Below are 9,332 nucleotides of genomic sequence, written 5' to 3' on the forward strand. Positions count from 1 at the left end.
AGCTTCAAGATAGTGGTATTGGAAGTTTGATAGTACAATAAGAAAGTTTGGGTTTCAAGAAAATATAGAGGACAATTGCGTTTATGCAAAGTTCAAGAATGGAAAATACATTTTCCTAGTCTTGTATGTGGATGACATCTTACTCGCCAGCAGTGATGTTAATCTACTACTAGAAACAAAGAAGCTCTTGTCCTCGAAGTTTGATATGAAGGATCTCGGTGAAGCTTCGTTCGTCCTAGGAATAGAGATTCACCGGGATAGAGAAAAGAGGGTTTTAGGATTATCACAAAAGGCATACTTAGAAAAAGTTCTAAAGAAATACACTATGCAAAATTATAAGTCTTCAGCTGCTCCCATAGTCAAGGGCGATAGATATGGTGAATTTCAATGTCCTAGGAACAAATATGAGATCGATCAAATGAAAGCGGTTCCATATAGTTCAACTGTCGGAAGTTTACAGTATGCTCAAGTCTATACTCGCCCTAACTTAGCATTTGTTACCGGGTTACTTGGCAGATATCAGAGTAATCCAGGAATAGAATACTAGAAATTAGTAAAAAAAAGTTTTGCATTACCTGCAAGGTACGAAGGGTCTCATGCTAACGTACAGAAGATCTAATTCCCTACACATAGAGGGGTATACAAATTCTAATTATGCAGGAGATGATAGAAAGTCCACGTTAGGATACATATTCACTCTCGTAGGAGGAGTTATATCATGGAAAAGCTCAAAGCAAACCATCACTATATTTTCCACAATGTATGCCGAGTTTGTAGCATGTTATGAGGCCATAGGGCAGGTGAATTGGCTGAAGGAATTCATGCTCGGGTTAAAAGTGGTAGACAACATACATAAGCCACTCAAGTTATACTGCGATAATAATCCAACAGTATGTTATGCTCACAACAATAAGTCCAGTGGTGCTACCAAACACATTGACATAAATTATTATGTTGTGAAAGATAAAGTCTGAGATCATATAATTAGTCTTGAGCATATAAGAACAGAAAAGATGCTTGTGGATCTGCTTACAAAAGGCTTACCACCCAGCGTGTTCAGAGAACACTTAGCCGACATGGGTTTAAGAGAAAGCCTATGATTCCTAGACAATAAGGGCCTAGTTGAGAATCTGTTTCAAAATAGAGAGGTGCATTGTAGCTGTTTAATCTAATGGCAATAAACCATGAAGATGAGACATGCTCTATGCACTGATCTATGATGGAATGGGAACAAGATAAAGTAAGTAAGTTAAGTTTATTTCATAAGGTGAGATCAAGGAGGAGAATGTTAGATTGATCTTCACCAATTGGCCCAACGGCCAATTGGACCCTTAGATCCACGTCCTGATCGGGGGCGCTCAACCGCTCCATGGTTGGTAGGCCCCTATTGTACAGCACCATAAAAAGGGAGGTGGGGGCCAGGGCACAAGGCACGAGAATCACCTACCCCGCTAGACACCCCACCTACACCTCAAACCCTAAGCCGATCTAAGTGAGGGGGCATTGTCAGTGACGGGAAGCACCACCACCGGCCAATGTTGCCACTGCATCGCTGTCTTTCACCACCGGTGTGGCAGAACCGCCTAATCTAATGCCTCATAGGAGTACTTATCTTCCATTAGACACAAAGCACTCAAGGGAGAACACTAAATTACTCGATTCCGTCGGGCACACCCCAGGGGAGAACCCGAAAATCCACATTTTTGCCATCAGGATCACAAATGAGAGAACAAAGCTTACATTATTCTTAACCATTTCATACATCCCTTTTAGTACAACATCAGAGTATAATAGTTATTGTATAACAGCAGAATGTAATCATATTATCAGAGTTATAAATAATTTAATGTACAGTGGAATTTAAACATGTGATCAGAATTATAGCGGAAATAAACATCTATTAATGATATGATGAAGTATTGATATATAAATGACTACAATAGATTATGAAACTTTCATTTATAAAAACATTTGGTGAGAGTTAAAAAACTACGATCGCGACGTAAAGGAATCCTCGCTGAGCCCACCAGGAGGAATCCACACATAAGGGTCAGCTCTAGCATCAACCTGTCACCTGCAACAGGGGGAATAAAACCCTAAGTACTCAATTGTACTCAGCAAGACTTACCCGACAGGAGAAAAGAAAAGACTCCAAGGATATGCAAGGCTATCTAGCTTGTGGGTTGCATTTGCAGGAAGCATTACTAAGCGTGCGTCCTTATATTCAATTTTTATTAATAGCCGTATTGGTTCATTAACTAACCATTCTATGTAAACACCTGTGCTACTTTCAAGCAGGTGGTAAGCAATCAGATTTCCTTTTCCATCTTTCATCTTTCATCTTCAGTTCTTACTACGATGCTAAACCGCAGACAAGCCATACCGGATAGCCCAGCGATTCGCGAATCAATGCCCCCAGTTGGGTACCCCGAAAACACACGCCCCGCTTGTACCCCAGGCACAAGTAGGACCAACCCATCACTCTCCTATCCTAGGTGTCTAGGTCCTCGTCCAAACTGGGACTCCAAGCCCCCACCCCTGAGTCCCGGACTCAGTGCGGCGCAAGGACCTCCTCCACCAAAAACAAACCCTAGCAGTCGGTCCGGAAAGAGCCGGATCCGCGATAAGAGAGCAACAAGTCTTCCAAGCGCCTATACACAAGTATGTGCTTAGGATAATAAGTCTGTGACCTGCCTAGAGTCATATGCAACGATCGGTCCTTAACCGACCAGACAGAGAAAAAATAGTGTAACCAAGCTATGCCCCGTGTCCACGGCGACACAACTCCTTACACTCACCAATACCCAAACCATAACCTTGCCCGGTCACCATTTTCCTTTCCACCATTTTGATATTTTCCAAGTGATAGTAATCCAATAATATATTTCCTATCTCTCGCGAGTGACAGGCAATCACTCGACTTCTACCGGAGTCCTGTAGCATAGCATTCTACACGATCCTGTCATACTAGTAAGACTCATAGGAATAAAGATATATATGCAAGTGGGTTTCATTCAACTCCTTAAACTTAATGCACAAATATAATTTAAACTGCAGAAAAGTAGAGGTTATGCACCGGGGCTTGCCTAGGTAAAATATAACCAAAAGTTAGCCTTCCATCTTCGTGATATGATCACCATAGCATCATCTTTCAGCTACTCCAGTTGATACCATCGATCCACTGTCATTCCTATTATGATATGTATTGATGCAAATGCATAAGTGTAAATAATCAACGACAGCCGAAATTCTTAGAAATCCAATCACGCTTCCAAAAGTATCATTTCTCCAGCCACTCTCGATGACTCCACGATCCATCGACGTCCCTTCGTCGGCGTCGAACTCATGGTACTCAGCAAACAGACACAAATAAATATTCACATAAATTCAACTGCGTTCCAAAAATTATGAAACTTTATGGATAGGTAGGGTTCGATTTTAGATGAATTTAAGAAGAAGAATCAATGGAATCGGATTTGGCATTTGGTTGTGTGAGGTGGCCGCAATTTAATCACATAGAAAAAGACTAATGCATGATTAGGGAATATTCTTTGGTCTTCACGTGGGTGTTGGCATGGTTCTTTTGCATGTGCTGTTGCTTAGGGCCCACGCGTCATATACACATGCATGGGATGGGAGAGAGAGAAAGCTACGAGCGTTCTTCTTGCCTCATGCGTGAACGCCATGGCCGAGCTTATGGGGCTTGTGCGCAACTCGGGTTGGAAGGAGAGGTGCAAGGAGAAGGTCATGGGAAAGAGAGGAGAGCGAGGGGATGCTCATGAGCTGCTCACCTCGCCCGACGAGTAAAGGTCAACTCCGACCCGCGTGTAGCTTGCGGACAGAACAGGGAAGGCGAGAGATTGAGTAGAGAGCTGGAGCTATGGAGAGCGGAGGCTCAGCTGCTGGATTGTGCGGGCTTGCATTTTATAGGCCACGAAGAGAAGCTGGCAAGCTTGTCCACCTACCATCGTGCGCGTTATGGACTGGGGCCAAAAACTGAGCCGCCTGAACACAAAAGAAGGCGTAGCTACAGTGTTTCCATTCCGCTACAGTGATTCCAACCTGCTACAGTGCTCCTACGCGGTGCGTCGTTCCTACGTTGATTCTGCGCGCTACAGTATTCCTGTGCACTACAGTGCCCGGCGTGTAAGACAAGTGAACCGTGTTTTGATTTCAGGCGATGGACTTGAGTAGTCTTTCGACGTGTCAACTGGACTAGTTGATTTATGATAGACTTGGACTCGAGTGTGTCCTTGTCGTGCCAACGGGGCTGATCAGCAATAAAGAGTGTATGCATGCTAATTAAATTAAGAAGGAAGAAGGAGAAGATTATTCGTAGACTAGCTCAAGATGAACAAGCAAGGAGACACGTGCGGGCTCGGTTACTTTTTAAACACGACGGCAGGACGGCCAGGCCCAACGTGGCCGGCAGGGCGTGCCGGTTGGCATGGACAAGACCGCGGATGGATGAGGAGACTTTGCAATGCAGAGAATTGCAGGGCCATAATGAGAATGAGATAGTGATCAAAAAGTAATGCCAGGCGAGTACGTTGCATGTCAGAAAAATAAACGAAGCTGCTGCGCTCTCTTTCTCGTCAGTTCGTGCTTAACAAAATAAACCTGTGAGTTTATATATATGTATCATTCTATTTATTAATGGATTTTATTTTATTTATAAAAGTTGATTTTCATGCTTAATCTAACAGGATAAACCGTTCTCTAGAATCGTCGTCGGACATTCATAAATATTTCTACGCACTGCGTAATTTATCTTGAGCGCTTAATTCGAGTCCGCGAAACTAAGTCACCCAAGATTCGCTTATCGCCTCAAGTACGTTTAGATTAAAAATTCTGAAAACTCGTTACGAAAATTTTTACTTAGGCCTAAAATGTGGTGCTAAATAAAATCGTAACACTGGGGTGTTACAACCAACCCCCTTAAAAAGAATCTCGCCCCGAGATTCGAAGCAAGAACCAGAAGAGGGAAAACGCGAGTACATTTCGTAGATCAGAGATTACCCGAAAGATTACACGACTTCGAATACTAAACCACACAGGAATCTAGGGATACATGGTTAAGGGCAACTAGGTACAACCGAGACCTACTCTAGAAGTCGAGATAGGCGAGGACAATGGAGAAACAACAAGATAATGATTATCCAAAACATGGCATAGCACCAACAAATCTAGAAACAGTCGACTGAGAAGTAAAACATCATGAATCCTAAGACCAAACTAACCAAGGGAACTTAAACTTCTTCGACGAACTGGATCCTTTCTTCTTCTTAGATCACACCATCACCTCAGACATGCGAACCTAGCTTTACAACATCGACTGGATCTCGTAGCTATGCTCCAAATACAGGGGAATGGGGATGAAGAAGAAGAGCAAGAACCAAGGGGATTTTATAGTGGCGAACGGTGGGGAGCAACACACTGGAAGTGGAGATGGAGTGGATGGGATACACAGACGCTTCATGCTGTGGAGATAAGGTCGGACATGGTGCGCTTCCTACGTGAGCGGCAGAGGGGGAAATAAAGGAGAGGAGAGGGGGACGGGTTCGCTCAACGAGGCAGGCGTGCGGCGGTCGTCTCACCAAAAGAAGAAAGAAGGAGAGGGAAGGGGAAATGAGGGGGGTCCGGTATGGGGAACGACGGTGCGGGGTAGAGAGCTGACCGGACGCCAGGAAAGGAAAAGTGCACAGTGCACAAGGACAGCGAGCATTGCACGATGCCGCGGCCATGCGAAAATGGGGTGCTACAGATCCCGACACAGGCGGCGTTTGCAGGGCACGTAGCAAAATGACCCGGCATGCGAAGCACGGTCAACTAAAAACAGGGTTGGAACATGACGGCCACTCAAGCTTTTCTATTACTCCCAGCTCCCCAAGGTTAACCTTCCTTACTACTCTTCCTTTTCTTTCCTTTACTCGACCACATCTGTCTTTCATGTAGACTGAGACCATGTCATACTTTCTTTCTCCAAACCATCTCTTGTTTACCTTGAGAGAACACTTCTGCATCAACTCGTTGTGGAATTCCCGTGTGAACACCTGAACATTTCCAAGGAGAAAATTTTTAAAACAAAATGGTACGGTGGTGTAACTCGGCAAAGGTACTTGGCCAAAAACCTCGATACCAGCGCGTGCCGAGCAGCGTCACATGTGGCAGCTATTCCATAGGGAGCACTCAGTTTCGTCGCGGCACCATAAGCTTTTAACCAGGCAACTATTACCAACTTACACACCATGAAGGCAGTGGGGTCATAGACCACAGAGTAAGGGGGTATCGCAAGGGAAAAAATCAACAACACAGGTTTCCCTCCACAACAAGGGACAAGGAATTCAAATCCAACAACGGATTTATTTTTAAAAAGATTCAAGTGTTCTGTTGGGACATCCATAATTAGCCGATATAGTGTCCTATATTATCCAATCACGACTGATCTGCTGTTATCTGAGTGACAACTTCTCTTGTAACTCACTTAACATCGCCCTTGAAAACTTGGAGCACGTCTAACAGGACTTTAAGGTAAATGAACGTAATAAACACAGCGAAATAATTAAAATGCATGTTCCAACGACCTTATACGGGTACAACATACAGGCATTCAGGCTCACATTCACGGCATAGCATTCACCTACGGTCGGACGATCTCAACAACTACGGACAAACAACAACGGCAAGAATACAATACCGGAGGACAGCGACGAAAAGTACTACTACTATGGTTACAACATCCTAAGGCAACTAATCTACATCTTCTTGTGGCAGTGACTGACTGATAGGAACCAAGGGTTCTACTTCTAACACTTCTGAAGGTGGAGGTGCTGGCGGTGCTGCATCATCGGTTCTTCTTCTCTCTGGTGGGTGGATAGGGATCCCTTCCAAGATTGGGGCATCCTGCCCTTCAGCAGCCAGCGTCCTCTGCCTGGCCCTGGTGACAAGATAGGCCTCACATAGCTAATGGACATGCCGGTCTTCAGCCTCCTTCAGAGCTTCTGACATGACAGTCTCCCGACTCTCAGCAGCTATAGCACTGGCATGCGCTTTGGCAAGCTGCACCTGGAGCATCATGTTGAAGATCTCGGCTTCCTTGGCACGCTGAAGGCACGCCCTCAGCTCCAAGGCTTGCCGGTCATACTGCTCATCCAAAGCAAGTAGGTACGTGGTCAAGGACACCACGGTTGGAGTGTCCTCTTGCGCATCCCGCCCTTGCAAAGCCTCCAAGCAAGCCCTCCATGCCCACCGATTCCTGTCCAAAGGTGGAAAGAACCACATGGGGTACGGGCAATGGGCTCTTCATGATCTGGTAGAGGTACCGCAAGGCTTTACGGGCCACAACCTGATAGGTGTCGGCGAAGCTACACCCGGTTGCGGTCACACTCTAGGCTTTAGTGATGTTGGGGAACTCTTTACTCTTCCCAATGTAGATGGTAACCTCACACCGCTCGGTGCCATGCTCCTCATACTCACGACCCTCATACTCGGGATGATCTTTGACTCCAAGCTTTTGCAGGGTGGTATGCAGGATTTTGGGAAAACCCTCAACGTTCAAGCAGTAACTACTAACCCAGGCTCCTACCATTTCTAGCGGTGGTGGTGAGGAAGGATGAGCAAAAAGCTAGCTCAAGGAAAAGCTAAGCGAGCTAAAGTGCGCTGAGTGGTGATACCAATAGCTAAGTCAGGCTCTGCTTATAAAGGTAGAGCGCTCAGTGGTCCTGGCATGGTTCACCAGGGTTTCCGCACAAGATCACTATGATGAATCGACCAATTTCCACGTGTTCAAGGTGAGCGACGTTCGAGGCCATTACTGACTAGTACGACTGTAGGGCAAGGGTCCGACAAGAGCACATAAAAGGGATACGGGGAGACATGGGTCACGACAGGCGTGAAACCACGGGTGAACACGGAACACAAAGCCACAGTGCAGACCTAACTATGGAACAGGAACGAGTCAGTCGTGACACCTATGGAGGGTGTATCTACAAGCAATACGAGCGCTACAATGCATAAACAGGATATGCATGAATGCACATCCTATACGTCCTTCCATTGTTGCCAGCATATAGGGCAACCGTTCTCATATTTTTGGCACAATGTTCTCTCCCTGTAGCTAGTCGATACTATCAAACTATGCTCGAGTCAGTGTACCTGCAGAAAACTTAATTAAGCCTATCTAAGTCAGCAGAGTGCCATCTATCCTGGATACATAACCATAGTAATAGGGCTACTTATATAACTTCGCATGTAAACGTCCTAACTTTTTGCAAAAACAGGTTGCCAAATTTTAGCTTAGAAAAGGATTTGAAAGATTTATTTCCTCATTTATGCTCTGATACCACCTGTGGCAGAACCGCCTAATATAATGCCTCACCGGAGTGCTTGTCTTCCATTAGACACTAAGCACTCAAGGGAGAACACTAAATTACTCGGTTCCATCGGGCACACCTCAGGGGAGAACCCGAAAATCCATATTTTTGCCATCAGGATCATAAATGAGAGAACAAAGCTTACATCATTCTTAACCATTTCATACATCCCTTTTAGTACAACATCAGAGTATAATAGTTATTGTATAACAGTGGAATATAATCATATTATCAGAGTTATAAATAATTTAATGTACAGCGGAATTTAAATATGTGATCAGAATTATAGCGGAAATAAACATCTATTAATGATATGATGAAGTATTGATATATAAACGACTACAACAGATTATGAAACTTTCATTTATAAAAACATTTGGTGAGAGTTAAAAAAACTACGATCGTGACGTAAAGGAATCCTCGCTGAGCCCACCAGGAGGAATCCACACATAAGGGTCAGCTCTAGCATCAACCTGTCACCTGCAACCGGGGGAATAAAACCGTGAGTACTCAATTGTACTTATCAAGACTTACCCGATAGGAGAAAAGAAAAGACTCCAAGGATATGCAAGGCTATCTAGCTTGTGGGTTGCATTTGTAGAAAGCATTACTAAGCGTGTGTCCTTATATTCAATTTTTATTAATAGCCGTATTGGTTCATTAACTAACCATTCTATGTAAGCACCTGTGCTACTTTCAAGCAGGTGGTAAGCAATCAGATTTCCTTTTCCATCTTTCATCTCTCATCTTCAGTTCTTACTACGATGCTAAACCATAGACAAGCCGTACCGGATAGCCCGGCGATTCGCGAATCAATGCCCCCAGCTGGGTACCCCAAAAACACACACCCCGCTTGTACCCCAGGCACAAGTAGGACCAACCCATCACTCTCCTATCCTAGGTGTTCATGTCCTCGTCCAAACTGGGACTCCAAGCCCCCACCCCTGAGTCCCGGACTCA

This window comes from Miscanthus floridulus, chromosome 2, assembly GCF_019320115.1.
Source record: "Miscanthus floridulus cultivar M001 chromosome 2, ASM1932011v1, whole genome shotgun sequence".
Lineage (NCBI taxonomy): Eukaryota > Viridiplantae > Streptophyta > Magnoliopsida > Poales > Poaceae > Miscanthus > Miscanthus floridulus.